The following is a 10,000-nucleotide window of genomic DNA, read 5'->3' as shown; positions in this document are numbered from 1 at the left end:
AATGTAGCAGACGATATTATTAAAAGGGGCACTGGTTAAAATCCAGAATCTCTGCAAGTAATGGCGGTATTTGAACTCAGAATGCGAAGGAACGAAATAAATACGCTAGGCTTTCGGTTTAACGTTCTTAAAGGTTCACCAGTCCAGCACCTTCGATGAGTATACTCTCCTTGATCCCGGAAGAATGAGTTCTGAAGTTGACTACGGGAGTATTTGCATGAATCAGAACAAATATTGTAATGCATTCTATCCCAAGTTATAAAACACACAAACATACCTAAGCATATACATATATTTTCAAAATGTAACCACAAGTGAATCGTTGGCGACTTTCTTTCTTCTATTGGACTTTCCTCTGTTTATGAAGAAGAGCGTTGCGCAAAACGTTAAACAAACTTTCCTTCCCAGAGAGTCAGCTAATACTTTATATGTACCACGTCCTCGCGTTGTTATTGTTTTCGTTGTGTTTGTTCTTCCTTTTTTTGGATTTACTATACATACATACACACATATATATATATGCACAACCACACACACACATATATATATATACATATATACACACACATATATATACATATATATATATATATAGATATGCAATGTTGGTTCGGCCTATTCCTACTCGCATTCCTCCGAGTTTTATGAATGCAATATGCACATATATTGCGGTATATATATATATATATATATATATATATATATATTATATATATATATATATATATATGCATATATATATATATATACACTCGCATGCGCACGTCCTTTTGGGATCACCACTACTTATTATCTCCCCTTCTTCCTAGCTGTCCTGGGTGACCACTATGTCCAGCATTCGCCATGATAGATTGCTTGCCACTACACATTCTTTACTTTCTCTCCTTGTTTCTTTCTGTGTTCCGTTCTGTGGCAGAGCTTTGGCCCGAAACGTTTAAAGATTTTTTCACTTTCCGAGCGTTAATCTAATACATCTGTTTGTTGATTACACCACCTGCCTTTGCCTTTTGTTTTTTTGTGTATTCTCCCTATATATATATATATATATATATATATATATATATATATATATATATATTATATATATAGATCATAGTAGTTGTAAGTACATACCATTCACTCATTTATATTTGTTATTGCCATAGAAACCTTTGCGCCAAACCAGAATTCTTCAGTGATGTTTTATAAGGTAAGTATCATTTTTTGCTTTCGTTTATACATACGAATTGATGGTAAAAGAGCTAATTATTTCCCTTTAGAATATTATGATATAATGCGTAAACGGGAAATTCAATTACTGAACGAAAATATTAAATCGTTAAGGACATATATACAAGCAAATTGAGAGTGAAAAGTAACATATTTGAAACGGGAGACAAATAAAATGAATTAATTCAAAGCAGAAAAGGAAGATTTGAAACAAGTAATATGACAAGCTTCTTACTTTTAAACGTGGAAGTTTTGTCAAGAAATATATATATTTTTGTGCCATTTCAAAAAATGATCTGGTTACATATTAGATGGTTCTCGGAGTGTCTGCATTTCACTACTCGAAGAATTGTGTATCGTACAGTAAGTCGAAGTAGTTTATTGATTTTCAACATATCTTCAAAATATATTTTTCAAAATACATCTGAATTAATGTCGCCTTTTTAAATGGCTTCATGGCAAGAAAGTATTAGTAAAAGCGACTAAGGATTCGTGGTTGGCATTATTTCACCTCTATATTTTAGATTATACTACAAATTTTTAATAAGCGATGCAAACTTACTATATTCTTAATCGAACATGAATTTTTTATTATATACATACCTGCATCTATATATATATATTTGTGTGTGTGTGTGTGTATCCAGAGAGATCAAGTGTGTACACATATGTAACATGTATATGCCTATATATATATATATATATATATATGTACATAAGTTTCTATGAGTGTGTGTGTGTGTGTGTGTGTGTGTGTGTGTGTGTGTGTGTGTGTTTGTATAAGTATATTCAAACACGTATTATGTTTATTTCGAATATCAATCTACATAGTGTTCTTGTCAATTTACGTAGTGTTCTCTGCAAAAAGAACCAGCATCCTTTGGGAATTCGCGTTAACATTGCTGATTCCTTTCTAAATTGTTTCCAGTAACAATCCTATCCTCTGTAACCTGATCTAATGAAGTTTATTATTTTGTTCTGTTTGAAAGATAAGAAGATAAATTGATTTTTGCTTCAGTTCTGGCGATACACACACACACACACACACACACACACACACACACACACACCACACACATATACATCATGCAGATGCTTAAGAAATGTATGTATATATGTATATATATGTATATTCATACATCTATGCATACATACATGCACAGATACATATATACATTCAGATTAAGATTAGTGTTTTTGCATGTGTATATACATCATGCTGTATGATATTTATGCATGCAGTGTATGTATTCCTGTAATAAAGAAACAAATTTAAGCATTCTGAGTCCATTTATTATTTTTATTTTAGTCGTTACTTTATTTCGTTTTTCATAATGGAAGCATTGAAAATGTTTTTTGAGGTCCGATGTTGGAATATGATAAAGAGTATATAGTCCTCCATTTTTTTTTTAATTCGTAGATTGGAGAAACTAATATAAGGTGAATGGGACGTGTTTGTGTGTGTCTTTCTTTTTTACGTAATCTACACTTTACTATGTTGTCGGAGTCATAAAACATATCATAATAATAATAATAATAATAATAATAATAATAATAATAATAATAATAATAATAATAATGATAATAATAATAATAATAATAATATGATATGAACAAAAAGAAAACAAAAGTATAATACAAATAATTATAGAAAAGAAACAAAACTTCGCCATTTTCAGTTAGAAATCTGATATCTTTTTTTTCTGAGCTTTGATACAATTTCGGTATTATTTTTCAGGAATATTATGTTTTATCCTTGTCGCTTTTTTCGGTTTTCTTTTTTTTATATATACATTATTTGCATTTCTAAACACATTGATTTTCGTTTTGAATATGCGACCTGTCCAGTTTTTAAAAGGTGGTGTAAGTTTAACCGAAACAACACCAGTAATTTTACTGGTCTGATGCTTTGAAATTTTAGATGATTTTTCTCATTCGTCTAACATAACTTTTAACTTTTATAATATGTATATATATATATATGTATATATGTGAGTATGTATGTATACATATTGCTGCTTCAACCTTCAGTGCAGATATTTTCCCTTTATTAGGCCAGCTCTATGTAGAGAGTCGTATACTTTGCTGAAACAATCGCAGTTATTTTTACAAGTGTTTATCTTTTTCATTTGATTTTCTTATAAAAGAATGTCTTAGGCATGAAATTCGTTTTGCTTTCAATCAAGTTGGAATTCAAATTCGAGAAACATCGGCATTTATAATCGTAAACCTCGGAAGATGATGCCAACTCATCGATTTGGAATCACTTTGTATAGTTCGCTATTTGTACAGGCATTACACTCAAACTTTATAGAAGAGGCATTTATTAACATTGTGTGTCGATGGCGTTCTTCATCCACGGAGCTTCAGCTTTTTAAAGTGAAATTAATAGGCGTCAAACAAGAATCTAAACCCAGACTGGACATTCTAGTCTTCTGTATTATATCTCTTTCTCAACCCCGCTTGCCCCATCATTTTTAATGTACATTTTAAAATCAATTTTGACTTTCACAAATACTTAAATATTTGAAGAGAAGGAAAATCTGAAAGTCATGGCATTCAGCCATATTTCCAGGGCATTAGCAGTGTAGCGTGAAATAAAGGAGATTCAGTAAGGAATGGAACCCAGATTTGCGGATTTGATTCTCCAGCAGCTCATTTTCTTTCAACAATACTTGTTGCGTCAACTTTTGGTAATCACATAAACTTCCTGTTGTATTTCTTCAGATTTCTCGTTTAAGTTCTTTCGTAAATTTTTAGCGTTCATTTTCTCTTTTGATTTTAAAATAAACTGTGACATATCCATACAACACTTTTTTCATCCATTGATACATCAGTCCTTTCATGCCTATCAATACATTCGTCCCTCAATACATTCTTTGTTACATTCGTTCTACTAAGAAAGTATTACTCCATCCATCTATTCATTCACAGATGGTTATATCCATACATCCTACTATTCGCCCATTAATCAATTCGTTTATCTGCCGAGCCATGTTCCACTTTACTCCTCTCACAATCTATCAATCCACACAGGGAAATCAATATTCACTCATCTACAAACCCATTCACAGCTGCGTCATTTTTTGCAATGTCAATACATTCATCTCTCCACACGTAATCAGTCAATCCATCAGGTTGCCCCGATCTCTTATACTTCAAAAATTGTATTAACATTTCAACACGTTTAATCAAATATGTCCTCTCAGTTTAAACTCTCACTTTCGGAGGGCTGGAATTCTTTTGGCTTACTAACGTGTTAGTCACAGGAGGAAGGGCAACACCTATGACATTTTCCAGGACCTTTGAGACTAAAGAAGAAGACCCAGGACCTGATCCGAATACTCGAAACGGAGTGGATGCACTTAAAGGTAGCCTAGTGGGCCAAATGGTGGTTTTAAAACGGGTAACAGATTATATCTGTCATCCTGAATGAGAGTATCAACCATAGGGACTGGAGATGAAAAACTAAAACAGGATATAAAAACGAAATTAAAAAAAAACCCAAACAACAAAGGAAAAACGGAAGAACTCCTGACAATATTTTTTCTTTATCATTTTTTTTGTTTTGTTAATATAGAAAACACCTATAGAATTATTTCATGCAAGAAAATGTTCAACGATGTACTGTCTATGCTGGACTAATGTTTATTCGCTAAACAGAATTCCATCCTACTTCAAGAACTACGATTTTCAGGAATCTTTCTACAGATTCACTACATACATGCAGTAAGAACGACGGAGATTTATACCACTCTTCAATCTAAGAACTATATAAGATATTTGTGATTATTTTTGCTGGGTTTTCGGTTTTTTCCCTTTTTTTCAGAAAATTTCTTGATTCTACGTTTGTTTATCACCATTTGTTCAATATTTTTGTTTTCATATTTCTTTATACTTTAAAGATTTCACATTTCCCTTCATCCCTGCATTGCAAAATTTGCAAGCAACCCCAGGACACTTATGCATTAAAATACATTTCTCACTGTCTCAGTCGGTCTGTCTATTCTGTCTGTCTGTCTGTCTCTCCATATGTATGTATATATATATATGTATATATCTATAATTACACCACACACACACACACACGCACGCACACACACGCACACACACACACTCACACACACATATATATATACATGAATGTATATATATTTCGATATACATTTATATTTACACAGATATGTTTATGTTACATAAACACTTACATATACATACACAGACAGGCACACATCTACACATACATATATATATATATATATATATATATATATATATATATATATATATAAGTATGTATGTATTTATGTATGTCTGCTTGTATGTATATGTAAAGGCAATATATTGACTAAAATATATAGGTGGAATCTTCGGACGATATAACACCAGACATGTTCTACGAACGTAGTCTCGTACAAACATATGCGTAAAAAATATACATTTATGTCAGTTTGCTCGTGAGATATCATGCAAAGGTTCACAGGATTATCAATTCAGACGCAAAGTCATTAGTAACAATATTTTAAGTGATATCGTCTAATTTAATTTACAGATTTTACACTGGACTTGCATTATGTAAACTACTTTTGTTCACGTAAATTCATTTACAGTGCATATATGTTTATATATACATATAAAAATAATATATAATATGTATATATGTAATATATATATATGCATACATATATACATACATGTATATATATATATAATATATATATATATATATATATATATATATATATATATATACATGTATGTATACACGCGCACACAACCTCTCTCTCTTCTCTCTCTCTCTCTCACACACACACCACATATATATGCCGAAGACAACATTGTAGCATCTTATACCATTCAGAAAAAGTGTCCTTCAACCGTCTAGACAGTATGAACGCACACCATACATGCATACGTGTACGCACTTATGCATACACACACACAAACACGCATATAGATATACATATAGTCACACACACACACACACACATATATATATATATATACATATATATATATATATATATATATATACATATACATACATAAATATACACATATATATTTACATATATATTGTATATATATATATATGTGTTGTGTGTGTGTGTGTGTGTGCTTGTGTGCATACATATATGTGTGTTGTAATTTACTTCTTCAACTTTCAAAATCTTTCTATATATATCTTTACTCTATCGTTTATTTAATAAAAATTATTTTTTTTTATATTTGAGGAAAAACAGATTAACATAAACACACGCACACACATACACGCACGCACACAAACACACGCACACACACACACATGGACGCACACTTACACATGCGAGTAGATAATCACGCATAAACATTGAACAGAGAGAGTTGTATCTGGCAGAATCGATAGTGTACCGTACAAGCACACAAAATGGCTATCGTTCGTTTTCCATCACGAGTGCAGGCTTCCCTGTGTCCGGGGCAAATCTTTTTACAACTGACAAATCAATCACCTATTTCTAAACTTCTTCCCCTTACTTATTCTGATGATGAAATACATCAGTACTATTGTAAAACTTCCATTAATGCCATGAGTTATAGTGAAATACTGGCACCGACCCATTTCATGAGTAGGGTATGGAAAGCGGTGATGGATTCTGCCAAATTGGTTTGTTTTAAAAGCTTATGTCTTCTTGACACCCCCATAGCTCTAATTTACAGATCTCTTAAACTATTGTCCCTGAAGCTAACCAAATGTACGAATTGAGAAGTCGCTGATAATTAGAAGAAAATTATAAAGTGACCCATTTCTTAAAAAGGCATTTTTATATTTGGTATGATTGATTTAATAAATATTAATGTTTGTTTTAAGAAGTACTCCAAATATATTAGTCAAAATTTTGTGTTGGTCACTCACAGACTTTTCGTGTATATCCTGACATAGATATATATTCGTCTATTTGTATCTTAAAAATGTATTGAAATATCTATATAAATATATACATACATATATACATACATGCATGTATAAATTCATTCATGCATAAATAAATATATAAGTACATATATTTATAGCCATATATATACATGCATATACATACATACATATATATACTATATATATGTGTGTGTATATAAGTATATATATACATATATATTTTTGTATATATATATATATATATATGTATATATATATATACATATATATGTATATAAATATATGTATGTATGAATATATATATATTCATACACATTTATTTATATATATATATATGTATACTGAATTTCGATAATTATGCAACTGATGACATTAATTTGAAGGTATTATTTAGTTCCTCAGCCCCTAAATAGTTAAATGTTATTTTTGCTACAAGGAAACAAAAGACGCAAGCAATATTTTTAAAATTTCATGTGTTCTCTCTTATTATTTGCTTTGTAATTTTTAAATTTTATTTTTTCCACGTTTATAATTATAATTCATGTGAAGACCCTGTTAAAACTGTAGTCATACCTCGATGCAATCTTCAAAAATTTTTTTTTTTTTGTACTGTGCTTTGAAATTAATTTCTACCTTTTAAACTATAATCTATGTTCTTTCTATAAACGTTCTTCCTAAAATGTCGAATTTAGCTTATTTTATTTGTTTCAAGTCATGTCATGCTAAAGATTTCAAAGATGGATGAAATAGCGCAACACTTGGCTAGCAACGTATATAATATGCACACAAAAAAAAAAAAAAAAAAACTGTGCATGCTCTATACACCATCTTTGATATAAATTCCAAATTTTCAAATCTGCCTGAACTTAATTTTATCTATATGTGATTGACTCCCCTGTAATAGTTAGCTACCAGGGGCACGCATTATGTGCTGATTAGGTTTTAAAAGTCTAGCCTTGTTCATCAATGAATTTAGCTTTGTATCCAGTTTCCAAATTCACAAGAAAGAGAAAAACGTAACATTTGACGCATGTTTTTTCTCAGCTGTATTAATTAACATAATTAAAATATATTCAACTGGCTATCGCTTGTAAGAATTAATCTTCTCTCATCAGGCTACTTTTCTCTTAAATCTGCCATAGTTATTACTTTTATGCTATTAAGTTGATATTCTCGAGACAGAATCGTACAGAATGATAAAATTGCATTCCTCATTCAAGTGTTTTCTAGAGCAAATTCTCAAGTGTAAGCGCAAGCAAACTCAGTGGTGAAGATTGATTTGCAACCATGTAGTTTCAGGTGCAATCCCACTGCGCGGCACGTTAGGCAAGTGAAATCTACTATAGCCCGTGGGCCGCACAATGCCTTTTGTATGAATTTGGTCGACGGAAATGGTGATATATATATATATATATACATGCAAATACATACTTATGTATCTGTATGTGTCTTTGTATTTGTGTTGTTCCTCATTTCTGCGGGACAAACGATATTACTTAGTTTACAATCTATAGCTTAGTGGTTTAGCAAAATAGATTGATAAAATAACTAACATAATTAATGGTGTCAATTTGTTCGACTAAACCCTCCAAGGGTTTATTACGGCATGACGCAATCCAATGACGGGAACAAGTCTACGATATATGCTATGCAAAGAAACCTGGCCTCAACGAGGAATTGATATCTCCGATTGCTTGGACTGCATGCGCCTGCATTATTTTCAGTTACCTACTTGTTAATTACTCTTTGCTAGCAAGAAACTGCTTTTTAATGAGCAGTAATAAGATACGTCTTGCACGATTTTTGCAAGTCCAATAACTTTCTAGGTAAGTTTTTTAACGCTTGAATTTGATAAAACAAATACTAGCTACGACGCCCCGCGATATTTCAAATGTGTATCTAGAGTTAACTAAATATTTCATTGGATATGAATGAAATACATGGAATATAACTCATAATTTAATAGCAAGGCAATAATGTGGCTTTTGTCACCAGATGCATGTACTACACTAAACACAATAGTTAGAGAACTCAGCAGCGTTAATATATTATGTATACATACATAAATACATAATACATACATATATATACATATATAGATATATATATATATATATATATATATATATATATATATATATATATATATATATATCTATACGTGCACACACATACGCGCGTACATGCACGCGCACGCACACATAGACACACCGAAATGTGTACAGATATATACATAAATATATATATGTGTGTGTGTGTGTGTGTGTTTGTATATATGTATGAATATATACATACATGTGAGCCTTTAATTGCATGAAATTATTTTGAGGTAGAAGAATTTGTCTGTAGGCTACTTGCACGACCTAAATTGTGTATATGAACAATTCGATTCCAGTATATTAGAAGAGTATTCTGAAGTTAAATACGTGAGAATTTATGTGAAAATTATATATTGTATACTAGAAATGTGACGTCATCAGTTATATACAGTATAAGCTCTATCACCTTGAACTACCTTCTCGAATATGCTAGAATACGTATTTCTATAGTTATGTGGATGTAAATGTGATGTATATACACATATGTATATATATGTATACATACATATTTTTTATTTCAATTTTAGGGCGTCATTGAAACTATCATAAACCGTATAGAGTGATTAAAATCGTTGTGGATCTTATGAATTTAAATTAAAAATTGGTAATAATATTCTTAATTTGACTTTCCAAAATACTAAATATTTGAATATTTAAATAATGACATACCCAATCTTTCATCAGTTACATAGGTAAAGTATGTCTATACATGTATAGATACATACACACACATGCACTCACACACACGTTCACAACACACACACACACACACACACAC

General features: G+C 30.9%; 2 long non-coding RNA genes across 2 annotated transcripts in view; one reads left to right on the top strand and one right to left on the bottom strand.

Moving 5' to 3' along the window:
- The window catches only part of LOC118765091, a 36,448-nt gene extending 27,188 nt beyond the window's left edge, over positions 1 to 9,260 (top strand). Inside the window, exon 3 of the long non-coding RNA XR_005000940.1 lies at positions 9,223 to 9,260. This is a non-coding gene — a long non-coding RNA (uncharacterized LOC118765091). The remainder of the gene's footprint in view (positions 1 to 9,222) is intronic.
- Positions 2,611 to 9,269, bottom strand: LOC118765090. The gene is made up of 2 exons (XR_005000939.1): positions 9,215 to 9,269; positions 2,611 to 5,269 (listed from the first exon to the last, which is right to left on the bottom strand). It is a non-coding gene; the product is annotated as an uncharacterized LOC118765090 (long non-coding RNA).
- Between the last annotated feature and the right edge of the window lie 731 nt (positions 9,270 to 10,000).

The sequence above is a fragment of the Octopus sinensis genome, linkage group LG10 (assembly GCF_006345805.1).
Source record: "Octopus sinensis linkage group LG10, ASM634580v1, whole genome shotgun sequence".
Taxonomy (NCBI): Eukaryota; Metazoa; Mollusca; class Cephalopoda; order Octopoda; family Octopodidae; genus Octopus; species Octopus sinensis.
The sequence above is the reverse complement of the archived record's forward strand: the minus strand, read 5'-3'. Positions and strand labels throughout refer to the sequence as shown.